The following is a 21,231-nucleotide window of genomic DNA, read 5'->3' as shown; positions in this document are numbered from 1 at the left end:
ACTTGGTGCCTTCTGCCGTCTGTCTTCTGCCCACCATGAACTGTTTGTCCTCTCCGATGCCCCTCTACCATGCTATCCTGCCTTGGAGCCAGCCAGTTATGGACTGAAACCTGTACAAACTGTGAGCCAAAATGAGCCTTTCCTCCTTTAACTTTGGATGTTGGTATTTTGTCTCAGGGATGAGAAAAATAACCAAGACAAGGGGCTTCCTGCATGAATGAAGCAGGCAGAGGGTGTTCCTTGTTGCTTCTTTGGGCCCTTTTGGCCCAGATCCTTTCTGTAAGGCATCTGGTGGTGGGGGTGGGGGTTGAAGGCCCATCCACAGTACTGTAGTGCCCACTGCTTACCTGAGCTACTGAGACTTTCCCTTCCCCATCTGCACCAGTGTGGAAGGAGCTCCGAGTGTGTGTTCAGTATTCCTGTTCACCCCTGGCAGCCTGGTGTTCTGAGCTTTGACTCTGAGGAGATTTTTGCTCCCCACCTTCTCTCTTTTTTTTTTTTAACTTTTGTATTGTTGTATAGAGTTTGGTGTTGAGTGTTATTTGCAGGGTTTTGCAGCCATCACCACTGTACAATTCTAGAGCCCCAGACCTCCACTAATCTACTTTGTGTCTATGGAGTTACCTTTTCTGGACATTTCATATAAGCAGAATGTCCAGTGTGGTCTTTGTGACTCATTTTTCTCACTTAGTGTAATGTTTTTAAGGTTCCTCTGCGCATCAGTTCTTCATTCCTTTTTATGGTTGAGTAATACTCTGTTGAACCACATTTTGTTTTTCTCTTTATTGGTTGATGAACACTTGGCTTGTTTCTACTTTTTGGCTGTTATGAATTATGTTGTCATGAACTTCCGTGTAAAGATTTGTGGACACAGTTTCACTTTGGTAAACAGGCAGGAGTGGGACTGCCGGGTCCGGTAACTCTGTTTAACCTTCTGAGGAGCTGCTGAGCTGTTTCCCACACCACCGTGCGCTTTGACATCACGCTTGTCATGCACCAGGACTCAGCGTTTCCATATCCTTGCTTGCGCTTGCTGCTTTCTTTTTGATTACAGCCATCATAGTGGGTATGGTTTACATTCCCTGATGATGTGGAGCATCTTTTATGTGCTTAGCTGTTTGTATATTTTTGGAGAAATGCCTGTTCAAATTCTTTGCCTACTTTTGGGCTATTTTATTACTGAGAAGTAAGAATTTTCTTTATATTCTGTGTACAAATTCCTGATTAGAAATAGGATTTGGAATTGTTTTCTCCTGTTCAGTGGATTGTCTTTTTCTTGATGTCCCTTATTTATTTAATTTTTCTTTTGTTGCCTGTGTTTTCTCACTGCTTTTTAATCCCTAGATATTTTGGAGAAAGTCGTGCTAAGAAATAGAATACCTAGGTTAAGGTCAGTTTTGCCACAAATATACTGGTTGACAATGATCATCAAGTCACTCTTTGCTCTGCCACATCAGTCTGTTCTCTACAAGAGAGACTTTTCCTCCCTTCCCTCTCTTGTGTTCTCCCTCTGACATGCTGAACCTGTCACCTTCACCTCAGCCATAGCCTTGTTCTACTTCATGCTGCTGCTGTGCATTTTCTCCTTCACTAAGATGCCTTTCCCACCCCTACCCTTCTTTGTAAATTCCCTGCTATGTCTTTCAGGAGTAATGTTCACTGTTGAGCCATGTAGTGCTCAGTACGTATTACATCCTCAGTAAGTATTCATTGAAGGAGGCAAGAGAGGAAGCCAAGAAACAACACCTTAAAAGTCTTCCCTGGCTTTTTATACAAAATTTTTATTTCTTCTCTTGGATTCCTAGGTTGTGTATTTTTTCATATTATAATATCCCTCATACTTTTTTTAAAAGCTTATTTGTGGTATTTTCTGCTTGGCCTCATGCACTGTGTCCCCAGCTGGTCCCCTGGCCTCATGCAGTGTGCAGGGTGGGTAGTCCATGTTGCCTGACAGGATGCATGGATAGCCCTGTGGAGGAGTTCTGTCAGTCAAAGGGACTCATTTGGTCCCCCACCTCTGTCCAACCTCGGCCCACCCTTTCTTTGCCCTCTTGTTTTTGAGTGAAGAGATACTGTCTTGGACTGCATATAAAATATATGGTATAGTTAATGGATGTAAGTACAAAGATTTGTTTATTATAACATTAAAGGAGGCAAATAAAGGCAGGCTGTGTTGGATACGGCTGGTGTCTGTTTTCATGAACCAACTAGATTAATATTATGAAGGATGTGCAGCAGGCTGAGGACTTACATCCTCAGAAAGGGCATCTCTGGCTTGTAGTCCATGCTCTACCAGCGACTGCCTTTGAGAGGGTGGCACTCAGAAGGTAGCCTCTTTGCCTGTGGAAAAGAGTGGAAGAGCAGAGTGCCTGGAGAAACGGGTTGTGTGGTTGTGTTTGAGCAGGCTGTGTTCATCACTCTTGTGATAACAACTGTGGTGTGGATTTCCTCAGTTTGAAACTACTCACCACCAGGTTTAACTATCTTTTTCATTTTTAGGGCGCAGAGCTGCTGTTGGCATCTGTGGGAACTCCTTGGGAGTTACCAGATCAGGTGATCTTAGTAATGCTCATAGAGTTCATGTCTCAAGACTTTGTTCTTCCTGTGAAATATTTCTAGATTACTTTAGTCCTCAGTGATCTCCAGCTTAGCCTGAGTCATAGGAGACATATTTGTGTGAAGAGCATGGTATCATTCTTTAAGCAAACATCATACTAGGAACTTGCCAGATGCAGAAGTGACAAAGTTGACTCAGTGGCATTTATTTCACAGTGTTTATAGAGCACATATTTGTGCAGTGCTCTGGGGATGGAGTGTGACTAAAATGGGCCAGGCACTTGGTTCTACACCTTGTCACTTTTCATGGGTGTTGGTTTCCTTCCCCAGTTAGAGTGGTAGCAAGATTTTTTTCCAACATGCTGAGTAAATAGTTGTCAACAGTTGATTGATTGACTTGTTGGATGGAAGTTTTTTGATTACCAAGAAAAACTATGCCAAGAAAATGTAAAGGGCATTTGGAGAAATCAGAACTTTGAAAGTTAGAATCTGCACAATATAAACAGTTCTTAGATGCAAGTGATTACTCAGGTTTCATGGTAGGAATAATCTGTACCTATGGCTGATTCTTCTTTTGGAAGAGAAATTTGGAAGTAGTTGGGAGTTATTCAGAAATTCCCATATTCCCTAGCCCTTTAAAGAGATTTCATTTATGAACTCATGTATTCTAGTGTTGGACTTAGAGGACACTGGCATGTGATTTTACAACTGTATTTTTTTTTGTACGCGGAATCGAACTCAGGACCTTGTGCTTTCGAGGCAGGTGGCAGAACCACGGAGCTAAATCCCCGTCCTACAGCTGTATTCTTAATCAGAACTTAAATGAGATTTTCTGTTTTGTCTTGCTTTGCTTACTTAAAATCAGGCTTTTCTTAGTAAAGCACATTTGGAAGAGCATAGGAGGAGGGGTTTTGAGTTCATAGAGATTTTTCTCTCACCTCTTGCCACCTAAATTTCCTGAAATAAACAAGGCCCGCATGCAGTTCTCATAGTTTCATTATACCTAAGAGGAGACTAATTATTTGTGCTTTTCAGGTAGAAAATGCATTCAAATGCTTTGGGGAAGGATAATGGTAGGTAGAACGTTCTTTTTAAAACAGTGTCTTCCCTGCAATCTTAGCATGTGATTTGAATGGACTGTTTTTGTCCTTAGGACTTTCCGTAGCCACTTCCTTGCTGTGGTAAACAGTTGTTTTTATACTCCATTGTGTGTACTTGTCACCCCAGGAATTAGTTTCAGTTGTTGCTTCTCATTTGCTCACTCCACCCATTGTTGTGGCTCAGAGGATCACACCTGGGGATGTGCAGGCCAGGTAGTTGGAATCCTGAGTCACAACCTCATAGAGCTCTTTCCTCCTCCCACATGGGCCAGCTGATCTGGGCTACCTGGCACTCTGGGCTCCTTGTCCTTTGATGACTTCATTGGCTTAGCTCTACTCATTTCTTCCAAGATAGGCTCCATCTCTGTCTCCATAGGAGTTCGGCTCCAGAGGGAGGCTTCCTGAGAACCTTTCCATCTAGGTTAGCTCACCTCGATGGTGCTTCCTTCTAAACTCCCAACTTTCTTATGTGTTTTTTGTAGGTCCTTAATGTGTGATTTTGATTTATGTTCTGTGTTTCATTTTATACTGTCCTGCTTAGTAGTTTTAGCTTTCAGGGCTCCCATATATAGCTTCACAGGTTGTGCACAGTATAATGTATATAGTTCTCTGTCCTTTTTGTTTTTTGTTTTGGTACCGGAGATCGAACTCAGGACCTTGCGTTTGCAAGGCAGGCGCGGTGCCCCCGAGCTAAATCCCGGGCCTCTCTGTCCTTTTAATTATGAGACAGGGTCTTGTTATGTTGCACAGGCTGGGATTATACTCCTGGGCTCAAATAATCCCCTTGCTTCAGTCTCCTGTGTAGCTGGGACTAAAGTCATGCACCATCACCCTCACTTCCCTTTTTTTTTTTGAGACAGGGTCACACTATGTAGTTCAGTCTGGCCCTGAACTCACTGTGTAGCCAGCCTGGCCTCAAAACTCATGATGATCCTCCTGCCCCAGCCTCCCGAGTGCTGGGATTACAGACATGCATCATCACACCTGTCTCTTCTTGTCCTTTAATATAAAAAAGAATCCAGTTCTCTCAGTAAGATTTTAAATGCTCTGAAAGTAGAAATAATCTTAGATTTTCTTCGTTCTTTTAATAGTACCCAGTAACTGTTTATATTCAACTTAATTGCTTCTCATGTCTTTATTTCATATTATAGAAAATATGGTGATATTTTTGCTTTTATTTAGAAGTGTAGAATTGTGTTAATACAGATGATTTAAAATTGGCCTGGACTCTTAAATTTGTTGAATGTTGCTTAAGTTTTAGAGTTCTTTTTTCATTAGGGTTTCATTTTCATTATTTTTATAAGCAGGCACAAGTAGTGTTTTAAGAACTATTTAAATTGAAGTTCTGTCGATCAAACATTATCTTAAAGAATGTTTAGTGTCATTATACAGACTGGTATCATTTCTTAAGAGGAATATGGTATTAGAAGAGGAACAGGCCTTGGTGATTTGCTGCTTTTACCCTGTGTGTGACCTTTGGGAAGTCTTTACCCTCTTTGAGTCACAGTGTATGCATAATAATGGAATAATTTATGGTCCCACCCCATTTCATCCTTTTTTTCTCTCCTTGCGGAGCTCTGAACCTTCCTCTTTGTGAAGACAAATAGGGATGAATTGCCATGATATGCATTTCCCCTCCAAGTTCAGTGGAGAAAGTAGGTCTTCCTTTGCCTGTTCCCTACATTCATGTTTTTCTATGTCCTGGACTTCTCTCTGCTGCCCTTATCCTTGCTTTGTCGGTTACTCCTCCCTCCTCCTGTGTCCTTGGTGAGCTTTCTGGTCTGAGAAGGTGCTGAGGTGGCTGAGCAGTCCCCCCTGGAAGGCTGCTTGCTGACCTCAGGGACAGTCCCTTGAGCCCACAGCAGCCCCCCTACTTTTATTAGCACTCTTCTCGCAGTGGCTTTTGAGGTTTACTGGCCTGATCCTCCCATTGCAAGCTCCCTGTGGGCTATGATTACATCTTATTTATCCTGTGCAGGGCCTAAGTGCAAGAGCTGAGTGAAAGGCTCTCCAAAAAATGTTAATCGTTTTTGCTTTAGAGGCTGTGATCGTAACTGTTGTATCCACTTGCATAAGAAACGTCCAATGGATTGGATTTGGATAGTTCTGGGTGTGGCCAAGTAGACCCGCCACAGGTGTGAGCAGCACCAGCCAGTAGGCTTGTACCCTGGATGAAAGGTAAAGGGGACGCAAGAAGTCTCGCTTTGGTTTCCTCGGAGGAGCGCCAGTCTTCTAGTGCTTCCAGCACAGACCCTCCAGTCTCCTACTGTAGCCTCTTCGGAGACCAACAGGACTGCAGTGAACTCCAGGTCTTCACCTTGGACTGGCTTGTTCAGCTCTCCTGGGGATGCCCATTTGCATTCTTCCTCACCTGATGTGCCGGTGGCCGCTGTAAGCCTGTCTCGTATATCATATATGTTATATTAAATCTGTTCTTTAGTGAGCCCTAACTAATACAGAGGGAGTATCCCAAATGGATCAAGATCACGGATGCTGGGTTCCTGTTAAGTTCATGCCTCAGCTCAGCATGTGCCTTTTGGCTAGTCTGTGAGTTGCTGCTTCTCTGAAATGGGGTAACAGTATTTTTCCTGCTGGATTATTGTGAGTAAATGAGTAGTGCTGGAACAGTGTGGTACAAGGTGTTCACTAAGGATTAGCAGTTTACTATTACTGTGTTTCTTGAGGTTGTTTATTTTTTGAGACCCGGTCTCCCTGTGTAGTTTAGGTTGGTCTTGAACTCACTATGTAGCTCAGGCTGGCCTCGAACTCGGGGCAACCCTTCTGCTTCAGCCTCCCTCCCGAGTGCTGGGATTATAGGTGTGCAGCTCCATGCCTGGCTTTTCGTGAGTCTCTGATATTTTTGAGTTCATAAAATCCCCATAGTAACACTGAGCCTTCCTAATTGATGGTATTTGGTGGCTTTGGAAACGTACTTGTTTATATCCCCTTTCATGGGGTCCTCACCGCGTTGTAGGGCATCTAAGTTAATTGGATACGTTGTAAGCAGTTAGACAGGGCTGGGCCCTCCAGGGATTTTATACAGAAGACAGTTGAAACACATTTACTTAAGATCAGCATTAAAAGAGAAACTACTACACCCACATACTTCCTCTAGGGACAAATAGCAGTCATTGATATTTTTAAATAGACATCAATCACCCTGAGTGGGGACCAAAACCTCCCTTGCCCATTTCCTTTCCGGAAAATCCTTTTTCATTCCATGGATGCTTGCTTATTGACTTGTTTCCCCATTTGATCCCCATTTAATCAGTATTACCTAAGAGACTGTACTCTTTTTTTTTTTTTTTTGATACCAGGGATCGAACTCAGCACCTTGAGCTTGTCAGGCAGGCTCGGTACCACTGAGCTAAATCTCCGGCCCAAGTGACTATCCTCCTAATCTTACTGGTTGATCATAGTTTTGCCCCACGTCATAACCACCTTGTGATTTTCCTCTGGACTATAGTTTTGTCCCACCTTGATTCCACCTCACCTGGTGACTTTGCTCAAGACATCCTTGAAAGGGGGGGTGGTGGAGGGGCAACCCTCTGGTACCCCATCTCTCTCTCTTAGACAGAAGCTATCTTTCTCTCAATAAATTCTTCCTACTCTTAACTCCTTTGTTCCTAGAATTTATTCTTCATTTTAGAGAACACCAACTCGGCATTTTGGATGTCTAGCAGGCTGGGTTATAATACTTCCCTGACATTACTTAGATTATTTAGGGGTCCTATATCAACTGGAGCAAGGAATTAAAGTTACTGGTATTAGAAGGAAGGGCAGCACCTGCCTCTGAATGTGGTTACACCTTGTACTGCGTTGATGATTTTCTTTATGAAAACCTCCATGGTGCTTATTTTAAAATAATTTTAGGGGCCGGGGATTTAGCTCAGTGGTTCCGGTGGCTGCCTTGCCAAGTGCAAGGTCCCGAGTTCAATCCCTGGTACCAAAAAAAAAAAAATATTTAGACTTAAAATTGGAAAAATAAAGAAATGTGCTTCCTCTAGTACTAATTTAATTATCTTCTCCATTTGTCTACTGCATATTGTTCAGTTTTAAATATATCTCACTGCTCTTTTTTTTTTTTTTTTTTTTTGGTACCGGGGATTGAACTCGGGTCCTTGCGCTTGTGCAGCAGGCGGCAAAACCACTGAGCTAAATCCCTGGCCCACATCGCTCTTTTTTAAAGAATAGGCATACTGGGCCAGGGATGTAGTTCAGTGGCACCACGCCTGCCTAGCAAGCACAAGGTCCTGAGTTCGATTCCAAGTACTGAAAAAAAAGAATAGCTTTATTGAGATATAGTCCATATACAGTACAGCTCACTCACTAAAGTTGTACAGTTAGTTTTTAGTATATTCACAGAGATGTGTAACCGCCACCACAGTCTTAAGTTTAGAATGTTTTTATCACCTCAGAAAGAAGCCCTGTTCCCGTCCTCAGCTGTTACTCTCCATTCATCCGTCCTTCTCCCCAAACTTAGGCAGCCACTGATCTACTTTCTGCATCTCTAGATTTATCTCTTTGGAACATTTCACATGAAATTTCCACTATCTTTATATCATGTGTACATTTTCTGTGCAGATTGTAGAACTACAGTACCTGGGTTTAAATCCTGGCTCCTTTCAAGTTCTAACTGTGTATTTGTCAGGTAATTTGTCTCTGCCTGGGTCTCCTCATTTGCGAAGTGGGGATGATAATTGTATGTGTATGGAGGTTTGTAAGAACAAATGAGTTAACATGTGGAAAGCACTTAATACTGATTCTGACCCCAGCAAGTGCTCTATAAATCTTAGCTGTTGTTGTGTGAAGAGCTGTCATATTTCTAATTGATTAGTTTTGTGTTCTTCCATATTGTTGTGTATTGTATCTGTGTGGTTACTAGTTAATCTTCCAAGAATGTATATAAAAATTATTCACATCATTACTGTGCCCTAAGTTCTGAGTTTAGAATTTAGTCATTATAAACGATATCCTGTCACAAAGATTTTAGCTGGTGAAAAGAGCTGCAGCAGTTGGCGGTGTAATTATGCATCCTAGTTTGGCATTTTGGTGTATTTATTTGAATGAGAGATGATGCAGCCATCTGATTTAGTTAAAGGCAAAGTAAATCCAGGGCATTGATTTTTGAAAACCAAATTTTACTTTGATTAAGTGAATTTGTTTCTGAAAAATTGTTTTTGAAACTAAATTTTAAAAAACACATGAATTTCTCATAGGTTTCCAAGAGCAAGGAAGACCATTCCTATGAGAAAAATTCACAGTGCCCAAACCATGCTTGTCACCACACCTCCATTGCTGGGAGAACTGCTGAGGCCTAATTTAGGTGATCTGCAGGGTGCCTAAAGGGAACTTGGATTGGCTGTTGGAGACAGGGAGGGGGTGTTGCTCTGTGGTTGAGCCTTGCCAAGCATGCTGGAGGCCCTCGGCTTGATTCCAAGCACTGCTCCCTCCCAGTAATTCATTCACATGCATATTAGAACTTATGAGAGGGATTGTGAAGTACGGAACAAAAAACTGGAGACTGAACGAGGAAGGAGAGGATCTGGAGAGCTGGGATCAGGACTTAGTGTGAGTCTGCTGCCTGACCCGGCCCGTGTCCTCATCTGTAAAGTGAGACACTTGCCCTAGAATATTGGCTTGATGTTCTCTTGGGGCTTATCAGAAGGGAGAGTGATTGATTTCTTATAACAAACAGGACACTCTCAGCCACTCTTCATGCTCTCTGTGTAAGGCTCAAGGGAAGGCTATAGAAATCTGTTTTCCCCCGCTTTCTCCCTCATTCCTATCATTACTGTCACAGCCCATCCAGTTTCACAACAAGGTGTCTGTTGTATGATTTATATTTTACATTTCTACCCTGTGCGTTCTTGCTTCCTTGGGCAGCTCTGACCTGTGATAACTTCACAGTTGTATTTAGGTTTTCAGTTACAAATGCTGTGGTTGGGTTGGGGAGGTCAGGACCAAACGCCCTTCCTTCTTTGGCAATGGAGTGGAAGTTGGCACGTCCTATGTTTCATTGTGTTCTGAGGCTTTTTTATGACTAACATGTCTTAAAAATTACCTATGAAGTAAATTCCTGTATTTGATTTTAAATTTAGAATTGTAGTTTTATGGGGGAAACACTTTGGTGCCTGACACACAATAAATTTTCACTTAAGATTTCAAATATTTATTTGAATTGCTTTGCTTATAAGCAGGCAGTTTACACTTAATATTTCCTGACATCAGTTCCCAGTTGGGGATGACAAGAGCTGGAGAGAGATGTGAAGTTTTTGTAAGAGGTCATTCAGACTGATCCACAGCTGCATACTGAAGGTGCAGTAGGCCTGGACCTAAGTGCACTAGTGTTTGTCACATTATATAGGGGCTTGGGATTGATAAAGATTTAAGTAAAACTACTCACTGATTTATAAAAATCGGTTGAATTTTCTTTAATGATATTAATGATACAGTTACTGTAATGTAAAGATCTAAGAACATCTTAAAATCTTGCAAAGGTTTTTATACATGAATCCTAAAAACCATTTTTCTTGGGCCGGGGATTTCGCTCAGTGGTTCTGCCACCTGCCTTGTAAGTGCAAGGACCCAAGTTCCATCCCCAGTACCAACAAAACAAAACAAAACAAAACAAAACAAAAAACCTTGCAGAGGAAGGGTCTTAAAACCGTTTTTCTCTAAAGCTATGTCCAGAAGTTAGTGAAATGGTTGAGGGAGTCAACTGATACTGTACATATACTTGGAAGTAGGTGGATATTAGGTATTATAAGTAGAACTTAACCAGCTTTTGCTTTTTTACACAATAACAACACATTGTCTTTTTTTTTTTAAAAAAACAGATTTAAGGTATAAACATCGACAAAAGCCCTCAAGACTTGACTGGCCCTACTTAAAAAACCTAACTCAGTTATAAAGAAAAGATAGTAACTTTGCTCTGATAAGGTGGTTAGTTTTGTTGAGTCAGTTGTCATTGTGCTCGATATACAACATAAGGTGTAGAAACTGAATTCACTTACTGCTCAGTTTACCAAATGCCAAATGTATTATTGTCTTTTAAGTGAATAAGAAAATGAGATCTGTTGATATTTATAACCAAATAAATATTGAACAGTAGAGAAATGGGATGCCAGGATGCCACTGTCATGGGTGTGTTTCCGGCCATCAAAGGCTGGTTCCATGTCCACGTGCAGTGGACCTTAATGCACCTTTCCAGCTTCAGGTAAACTTGGAGTAGGCTCATGTGTTACACTGTGTGTTAGTCCCCTTAGGAGGGGATGAGTAGTTAATCTAGAGATGGTGCTCCTAGTTAGGGAAGAGAAGGCTGGTCTTTGGATGGGGAACCACGGTTTATGAAATCTCTTGGAGCCAGGTTTTAGATCCAAGGTTCTCATTGGCTAAAAACATTCAAAGTTCTTTTGCCTTGTTCTTTGAAAGGAAAGGAAATATGAGCATATTTTTATGCCTTTTTACATAAAAAGTTTAGAAATAGTATCCACTGGGTATTGTGTGTTTGTGATAACTGCTTGAATAAAGGTCAGATTGTCATAGAAAAATGGGAAAACTTAGGCTGAAGGGAGTAGAGATGGTTTATTTTTAGCAGTTTAGAATGTTCCATTTAAAAGCAGTTAAACTGGCTGGAGCTGGGGAAAAGGGGAGGGTGCTGGGTGCTTTAAAGGCCATTGCCATTATGGTGAGTGCCTGACATTTTGTTTTGAAGCATGTCTGCCTGTGTATTTTAGAACCAGAAAATGTTTTGAAAATCTGCGGGTTTTTTTTTTTTTTGCTGTGCACCATATAAAATACATTTTATTCTAAATCTAGAGTTGAGACTTTAATTTTTATTGTCAGTTCTGTCAATCTTTCAGACACTTACTTGGCTTTTACTATTCAAGATTTATGTAGGAGAATGAAGGGCACATCATTTTCGATATTTTAGAACAATACATTGAAAAGGAAAATTTAAAATCGTTTAAATTTGACTTCATATGGTATGATTCTGCTAGATCAAACTATAAGTCAAATGTTTATAAAAAACAAATATTCTACTAAATTAAAGTAGTTCTTTGCATCTGGGTGTGACTTTTCTTTTAAGTCTTTGAGGTTGATTTGGTAAATTTAATTATGTTCTGAGGGGTTACTCTTGCAAGCTCAGCGGTATCAGCATAACATAGGTGGAGAATGAACACCATTCCATCCCACTGTATGGTGTAGAATAACCCCAAACGCTTGATTTATAAAAGTAGTGCCATTTACCAAACAAGGTTGAAGACTTAAATTTAAACAACAAAGGCCGGCTCAAGTATAATGTATGAGTCTTGAAAAATACTGCAAATAGCTTTAACATAGAAACACACTTGTCAAACGAGTGAAAGGAAGTATTGTGTATTCTCTCAGATTTTTTCCTAGGTAAATATGTGTACATGTATTTGTTTTTACAAAAATAAGACCATACCCTTGCTTACTATAAACATTTCTGTAAACATTTTATTTCCATTGTAAAAGTTTGTCATGTTGTTTTCTTTAAAAAAAAATAGCTGTGCAGTTTTCTTCTTTGTTTTGTTTTGTTTTGCGGCACCGGGGATTAAACTCAGGATGCTGGTGAGGCCTGTGTGGCACCACTGAGCTACATCCCTGGCCCAAGCTGTACAGTTTTCTAAGGTGTGAATATATAGTTTCTTATTCAAAGCCATTTCCTTATTTATAGCATTTGGGATTATTTCCAGTTTATTGTTGTGATGAACTATGCTGGAGGAACTGCTTAATACATATTGTTTTATGTGCTAAAGTGAGGATATCTGAGATAAATTCCTAGAAATAGAATTCTGACTTTAAAAAAAATTGGTAGATGCTGCCAAATTACAAGAAGCAATTAACATTGCTAGCAAAGGTTATCTGAGTATACCTTTCTCCTGCAGTCAGGCTGCCACGTTTTTTGTTTGTTTGTTTGTTTGTTTTAAAGACAGGGCTTACTTATTATGTAGCCCAGGCTTGCTCGGAACTCTCAGAGATTCTCCTGCCTCAGTCTCCTGAGTGCTGGGATTACAAGTATGCTTCACCACACCCAGCTCTCACGCCTGTTAACTTTTGCTGCTTGGCAGTGACAGAAAGATATATCTAATTTTTATTTTAAAGTTATAGTTTTAGCTGGACTTAATGGTACATACCTGTAATTCCAGAGCTCTGGTAGGCTGAGGCAAGAAAATTGCAAGTTCAGGCCCAGCCTGGGTAAAGTAAGTTTACTAGAAACTCAGTAAGATTGTGTCTCAAAATAAATATAAAATGGGCTGGGGATGTAGCTCAGTGTGAAGGCTGTGTGTTCAATCCCTGGTATGGAAAGCGAAAGTGTACATATAATGTATATATACACATAAATAACTGACTTTATGTGTGGGAACATTACCTTTTCTGAATAGTTGACTGTCATTGTACTATCTGTACCAAGGCAGGTACTGTCACTTCCATTGTAGTTGAGGAACCCTGTGTGGTTTGCATCTTGCCTAGTTAGTATCCCTGGAGTACTTTGTTGTGTGATTTTTTCCTTCATGTTTGGTAATATCAGAAATTTTGTCAGAAATATTTCTTACCATGGTGTTAGACCAAACTGCTTGAGTACAGATCATTACCTTGGACACAAGGCAAGCTGTTTTTGATTTGACTGTGGATGCGATTGTTTTTAGTGCTTCTGCCCTGTAACAGCAGTTCTCACCTAGGTGTGCTTTTGTCTAGGATCCATTTGGCAGCGCCTGGAGGGGTTTTTGTTAGGACACCTGGTCAGGAGGAGATAGGGGATGGGTGCTTAGACAGGTGCTGTGGCAGAGAGGCAGGGATATGACTGAATACAGCTACAGCCACAGAAGAGTCGTCCACCGCTGTGATCTGGGTCAAAATATCAGCAGTGCCAGGACTGAGATACTCTATGCTGTATGGTAGTTTGGATCTTGCACAAAGGCCCATGTGTTAAAGGCTCATTCCTTTGACGTTATTGGGAGGTGGGGCTTTGGCAGAGGTCTTTATGTCATTGGGGGCACACCTTGAAGGTGATAGTAGGACCCCCAACTCCTTCCTCTTCCTGCCTTTGCTTCCTGGCTCTGAAGTGTGCTTTTTCTCTGTCCTAGGCTCCCTTAGTGCTGCGCTACCTACCTTACCACTTGCCAAAGCAGCAGGGCCAATTGATTGTGGGCTGGAAACTCAAAAAATGGGAGCCACAATTAACTTTTTTTCTTTATGAGATGATTATCTCAGGGATTTGTTACAATGACAGAAAGCTAACATATCCTGCTTGAATACAAAGGAGTTAGGGTGTCCTGCCTGAGAATTACTTGGTTCCTTTACTTAAACCTGTTCTCTGTTTCTTGTGGCTGAATACCAGACTGACTTAGTGTATTGTGCCTGGCTACTCTTCTTGGTTTCCCAGGTTGGCTGTCTACTGTTAGTTACCTTATTGTTTCTAGCTTTAAAATTTTTTTTTTTTTTTTACCCCCGGTACCAGGGATCAAACTCAGGACCTTGTGCTTGCCAGGGAGCCACAATGCTGCTGAGCTACGTCCCTGGCCGGCTTTTAAAATATTTTGCCTAGAGATAGAGAGGGGCAGGTAGAGTTAGCTGGAGCCTCTCTCAGACTACATCTACTACTACAGAAGTCATCTGAAGACCCAACTTTGGGTCTTTGGTGAGGCTCTTGGTAATTTTTGGGCTGGAAGAGTTGGCTATCATTATCTGGCTAGTAAAAATACCTCTCTTCCTTGGATGTAGAATATGCTTTACCCCATCTCCCAAACCAAAAAACTGATGAGTACCCCCTTACCCCTGTCCCCCAGACCAAAACGAGTACCCTACAGACAAAAACAAAACACTTGTTGATCAAGGAGAGCTCAGAGTAACCACTCTTATTTCATATTTCAAGTTTGTACTTGACCTGGGCTAACACAGGAGAGACCTAAGTGGTATGACTGTCCTGAGTGCATTTCTTGCAGAAAGGTTGGGAGAGTCCAGAAGAATGTTTTGAGTCATAAGAGCATTTAGAAATGCCTGATTCTTGCCATGGGATTAATTTGAACTTATTTCACTCTTTAAAAATCTTCATAAGAAGCTCCAGGGCCATAATAACATGGAATTTTGCTTGTTTAGTGTAAGTCTTTCTGTCAACCATTATGTAGGAAAGAAACGAGGACTTTTGAGTTCTTAACTGGAAAGAATAAGAGTCTCATGAAGTTAGTTTACTTTGGAATAAGAAGGAAGCTTGGGTTTAGGTTAGCATATGAATTGTGTGTGAGGGTGTAAAAATTCGATGTGCTGTTTTCTTAAGCTGGACCTGTAATTCCTGTTTAGATGAAGTAAGCTGTAGGTTATGTTATTGAAGACCAGAGAATGATTTTCTTTTCTTTTCTTTTTTTTTTTTTTTTTGGTACTAGGGATTGAACTCGGGTCCTTGCGCTTACGCAGCAGGCAGCGAAACCACTGAGCTAAATCCCCAGCCCCAGAGAATGATTTTCTTTTATGACCACAGAGTAGACAGTTTCTGGGACAGTCCAGGTCCGAGAGATAGACGTTTTCTCTTTTCTTTGTTGTCTTTCCTTGTCCCCTTCCCTTCCCTCCCCTCCCCTCCCCTTCCCACCGGGGATCAAACTTGAGTGCTTCTCAATGAAAATGTGATATGAAACACAAATACCAGCCACATATGAAATTTTGAATTTTCTACTAGCCAGATTTAAAAAAAAGCTGATGAAATTGTGAGGATATACTTTAATCCAATGTATCTAAAATACAGTTTCTTGGAGTCTGAAGGAATCTTTCTCTGCAGATACCCAAATCCATAGGTGCTCAAGTCTCTTGTATAAAATGGAATGGTATTTGTATATGACCTATGATCTGGATGCCAAACCTGTGGATATGGAATGCCGACTATGACCATTTCAACATGTAATATGTGTAAAAATGAGTGATTTTTAAAAACATTTAAAAAAATTCTATTTCTTTGAAATCCTGTGTGTGTTACTTTCATAGCACATCTCAATTAGAACTAGTCATATTTCAAGTACTCAGTCATTATATATGGGCTGCCATATTGGACAGGACAGTTTTGTTCCGTCTGTTTCCACTCTGGAAGAATTATAGGATGTTCAGACAAAGGAGTTCATATACTAAGACATATGATTTAGGAAAAATGTATGTTTGTACTTGATATTTACAACTATTCTTGTTTGAAATACAAAAAATATGTCATGTTTTATTGTTATGATTGATGACACATACTGACTTGGGCATCTTTGTGTTTGTAGCTGTGCATATGCCAATTTTTCAATGACATGTATTTTTTAAAAAACAGGTATGTATCTGGGAAAGCATCTCCTAGAGGAAAGGAAAATGACTTACTGAACTGAATTGAACTTAACTTTGAAAAAAATGTCAGTGTCATCAAGAAGTCTGTTGGTCACTAAAATTAATTAAGAATTTTGATATTTGTTGACCAGCATTGAGTGTGATACTATATAAATCTGTGAAGAAGAAAATGGGCTCTACTTTCATTAATGGCTTTATAGATTGAAGGTAGGACTACATTGGATTTGAACTTCAATAAGGTTTGGGACAAATATAGTTTGTATTGAGTGAGGATATATGAGAGGTAGTGACATTAGAACAATGAATCAATTTTTATGCTCAGTTTTTACTGTCCAAGTTTTTGTGGTGAGCTCATATTTTAATAATCAGAAGTAACCCCCCCATAAAAGAAAAAAAATGAAATTAAAGAAAATCCAGTACCACCAGTATTATGCAAAAAATGAAACTGTTTTAAGACCTGGATACTAATTTTGGTTTGGTTGTTAATCATCTATGAATTTGGGTAAATAAGTTAACATCTGTGGGGTTCCATAATTTCATCTGTAAAACCAGAAATTGGAGTTGATTAGATTCTTTAGGTCTTTTTGGTCATAGAGATCCATGATAGTTTTAATGGAAGCCTTTTGGGGAAGTTTTTTTTTCTTTTAAATGAGGAGAGTCTACAGGTTTCTCTTAAAAGCATTCACCAAATATCTGTTAAATGCCTGCTAAATGACAAACATGGTTCTTCAGTTTTACAGAATTTGAAAGTGGTAGTCCCAAGTAGGGGTGAGGGCTGAGATATGGGGAAGGAGTAAAGCAGAAAGATGAGATTGAATAATAGAAGTAAGCTGAGGATATAATACTGTGTAACTTAAAATGTGGTTCCCTTTTTATTATCTTATTAATGTCATTTAATACTTTGGAGACACAAGGGAAGTAGTTGGGACGTGTGGAAGACAGAGGACATTAAGGAAACCTTAACACTGTAATAAAGTAGTGTTTGGATTAATCTGAGCAAAGTGCATTTGTACTGAACCAGAAGGAGTAATTAACAAAAAGTCATTGTGATGAGATGGCCAAGGTGAGGATAGAATCTTGAAGTGAAATGCTGTTGAGCTTTCGAAATAACAGGAAGCATTCTTTGACACACCGGAGTGCTTGCAGTTGAATTCATTCGGTTTAAAGATGTTTTGAGAGCTGAAAGACCAACTTGTGAAGTAGAAAGGACTAAAATATTTCCCAGATTTATACAGTAGGCTCTGAATTGCTTTCCAGAAACCACCAGAGTGATTTCAGAATGTCCACATCATTGGCACTGATTCCCATGTATTTATCCACACTTAACCACTGAGAGCTTCCTGTCTGCTTTTTTTTGTTTTTGGTGCTGGGGATCAGATTTGGTACCTTGCGCTTGCGAGGCAGGCTGTGGAACCATTGAGCTAAATCTGCGGCCCTCTTTTCTGCTTTTTAGTGACTACATGGAAGAAGCAAAATATCTGTTGATATTACTAGCAAAACTATTTAGGAACTCTGGAAAAACACCAGAGGAATTTGAAAGAGAGACAAGGAAATGATAATCATCTTAATTCCAATCTGGTTTCCTAGTGGAGTACATTACAATTGTCTCTAAGTGTTTTAGCAACTGGATCTATTTATTTTCACTCTTAAGTAATATATTTAGTTGGAGACATTGTAGATACTGAGGCAACTTGTTAAATAGTAGGATACTGGCTTTCTGTTCCTTTTCTGGACAAATAACTTCCTTTAAGTTTTTCTGAAGTAGAAAAACTGGTTGTTAGGAGACCTGGGTACAGCTGTGTCTGTTGTATGGTTAATTGTATTTAAAATAAGTTATTTGTTACAGAAACATCGGTTTGAGACAGTTTAGCTCTCTCCACGTTATGTGTTGGTCTCATAGGTACACAAGGACACAAATATAATTAAATACAGTTCCAAGGGGGCTCACAGTATTGTATCATGAGGTCAAATAAAGTACCATAAAAGAGACTGGAGTGAGGTGCCCAACAGCTGAAAAGAAGGGAGAGATCAGGCCAAGGTAGTCAGGCAGGAAAGTCTTTATGAAAGAAGGGACATTTGAGAGGGGCATCCAAGGATGGGTGGAGAGATGATGGGAAGGACCATGTGTGCCCAGACAGGGGAGTGAAGGCTTGCATGGGGCCTTTCTCGGGAAGGAGCACTAGCTGTGTTGTCCAGATTGGCATCACTCAAACTCCTAGGCGCAAGGCATCTTCCTGCTTCAGCCTCTTGGGTAGCTGGGACTACAGGTGCCTGCATGCACCTGGTGTATTGTGTGGAGTCTTTGAACTGAACCACAGGTAACAGTTTGGCTGGAGCTTAACATTATCTGGGATGTGGGAAGGAGGCTCAGGAAAGCAGCGTGGAATAGGAAAGGCAAGAAGATGGAGGGAGTCAATTCCTGTGCATCTTTTGTGTTTTGCAGCTTTATATTCTGCAACGCTGGAAGTGCTATCAGTAAACACTTTGGGTGGGCCTTTACATCTAGTGTGTATGTAATTTAGTAGACATCTCAAAATAACACTGACATATTTGGCATATAGACACGGTAGATCTTTGTGTGTGGATGTGTGTGTGTTCAGCTTATCCTAGGAGACAGTGCCTCTTTTGGGATTTGGTAGAGAACCTATCATTTGTGCATGTTTCCATTCTTGAAAGAATCATGGGAAAAATTGCTTCCTGACACAGATGTTTTAGTAAGAACCTGTGTGTGTGTGTGCTGGGGGGCTTCAGTGAGTGAACAAGGCAGGAAAGGGAGGAGAAAGAAGAGAAAAGTAAAAGGTAAAGAGGGTCTTTGGAGTGTGAGGGCTGGAACCGACTGTAATCAGGATATACTTGTTAGAATGCCTTTGGGAGGTTCTCCATCAGTTTTGTCAGTATATTATGTATAACCACGTAGATAGTAACATTAATTCTTCTATTTTGCTAGAGATTAAAACACTTGTAGATTTTTGTGGTTTTTTTCCTACTTGAAAAAAAGTCATAGAAACCTAGAAGAGGACATTAACATTGCATAGTTAATCTTGTTGCCAGTATCTTTTTCTTTAAATAGCAGTACCAGTTCTGTGAATCCGAGACATAGCAGGCCAACGTTGTACAAAAGAAATTGATGCTTCATTTGGGTAGAACATTTCCTTTAGTAAAAAGAAGGCAGGTGAAAAAACTATCTAAAGAAATGCTAATTCTTCCATTAATTATTTGCATCGTTTCCTGACTTTCTCCCAGTGTTTGAGTTATTCTGCCAGGCCTTGTATTGACTGCCTGAGGCAGATACAGCCTGCCAGCTGGAAGGTTGTTTTCATAAAAATCACAGTAAGTGTCATCTGCTGGACCGCTTACAAAGAGATTGTATTAACATTAATACCAATAGATATCATTTACTGAGTGCTTACTACTTGCTAAGTGTTATGTGTTTTGTTTTCTTTATTTCTTACCACAACTTGCTCCGAAAGTTGTATAATTCCTTTGGAGAAGTAAACTAAGGCAGCCTTTAGTTGCTCATTGTAAAAGTTCAGTGTATGTTAGCTGCTATTATTTATTTATTTATTTATTTACTTATTTATTTAGAGGCAGGGTCTCACTTTGTAGTTCAGGCTGGCCCTGAACTCACTATGTAACCCCAGGTTATCTATCTCCTGGCGATCCTCCTGTCTCAGCTTCCCCAGTGCTGGTATTACAGGGCTGCCATGCCCAGCTTGCTATTATCTTTTTAAACAGCCGGATGGTAGTTCCTGATATGTATTGAGTACTCAATAAATGGTAGTTATTTGTACTATTTAATAGTAGTGCAGTCTACATTTGCTTATAGATGGTATGTTAAGTTTGACCAAAGCACATGTGAAGTAGTGTTCTTGTATGCTGTCTTAATGCTGTAGATGTTGATGATGTTCCATAGCTGTGATTCACATATTTAGTAGATATGGTGGCCTTTATGAAAAGATACATTTGAGGGGCCAGGGGTTTTGCCACGCCTGCCTTGAAAGTGCAAGGTCCTGAGCTTGATCCCCAGTCCCCCCCCCCCCAAGATACCTTTGAGAATAGCCCATTAATGAAATGGGAATGGGGAAAAGATTTAGTTCTTGTAAGTAGTCATTTAAAAATGGAAATGTATGTGTGTGTATGTGTAGTAACAAAGTCATAAAACAAATAGACTAATACTTTACAGTCCAAATGGCTTAATTTTCAGTTGCTAGTGCACACTGGTCAGTTATAGTAAAACAGCTTACTTAGTTAAATTTGTGTTAAATATATGATCTTATTTTCATGAGTGTCAAGAATAAGTACTTTATAGGTTATTTTATGACTACTAATTGTTAATAAATTTGAAAGCACTTGAAATTCTGAGACGGGAGCATATTGACTACAGTGGTCTATAATGAATTCTGTGTGCTCATTAATATGTAGGACAGCAACATAATGAATGAACTGTCAAAATTGGCTTTCTAGTAACACACCAGTATAGCAGGGCATCAGATGCTTCAGACTAGTTGCGCCTGTTTTAGTCATAGTATGGTATGTAATATTTGAGCCCATTCCAGCAGGGATTTGCAACCCCGTTATTAAGGGGTATATTAACATAAACTTTAGTGGGAGGAACAATGGATTTATACCCTACAAAATATAGACTTGTGGCTGGGCCTGGTGGTGCAGGCTGGCAGGCTGAAGCAGGATGACCATAAGTTGAAGCCCAGTGTAGGTGACTTAATGAGAGAGACCCTGTCTCAAAGTAAAAAATAAAGATTGGCTGGGGATATAGCTCAGCAAAGACCCTGGGTTCAGTCTCCATTACTGGAGAGAAGGAGAGAGAGAGAGAGAGAAAGAGAGAAAGATGTGGTCTTTGTTATTTAAAAAGCTGTGTATAGGGCCAGGGATTTAGCTCAGTGGTTTCACCGCCTGTGCAGGCACAAGGACCCAAGTTCGATCCCCGGTACCAAAAAAAAAAAAAAAAAAGCTGTGTATACTATTTAGCAAATTATGCATGTTTGGAGTAATTCAAGTGCTTCAATTCCAGAATGAGCATCAAACTTAGCCAGGGTTGGTTGACTACTTTTCAGGGTTGTTAGGATCATTGAATTAAATAATATATTTTTGAGAATGATTTAAAAATCTTTTGGATGCTATACAAATGTAAATTTGCATCCTTTCTAATTTTAGATGCAAAGGGTATTGTTCAAGGAGTGTTTTGAGTTCAGTTTTATTCATCCTTGTAATTTTTTAT

The 21,231-nt window shown here is 40.1% G+C and overlaps 1 protein-coding gene and 1 pseudogene across 5 annotated transcripts in view; both read left to right on the top strand.

Moving 5' to 3' along the window:
* The window catches only part of Ppp2r5e (protein phosphatase 2 regulatory subunit B'epsilon), a 175,673-nt gene that overhangs the window by 47,234 nt on the left and 107,208 nt on the right, over positions 1-21,231 (top strand). The gene's annotated exons all lie outside the window — the stretch shown is intronic.
* LOC147822737 (protein FAM135A pseudogene) overlaps positions 1-21,231 on the top strand; it is a 34,578-nt pseudogene extending 13,347 nt beyond the window's left edge. The window contains exon 1 of the transcript XR_015444992.1: positions 1-21,231. This exon is cut by the window's left edge and continues 13,347 nt beyond it. The product of XR_015444992.1 is annotated as a protein FAM135A pseudogene (transcript).

This window comes from Heterocephalus glaber, unplaced genomic scaffold, assembly GCF_053883595.1.
Source record: "Heterocephalus glaber isolate CG9 unplaced genomic scaffold, H.glaber_assembly_v1.0 deba00001608, whole genome shotgun sequence".
NCBI classification, from domain to species: domain Eukaryota; kingdom Metazoa; phylum Chordata; class Mammalia; order Rodentia; family Bathyergidae; genus Heterocephalus; species Heterocephalus glaber.
This window is presented reverse-complemented; position numbering and strand designations above follow the sequence as displayed.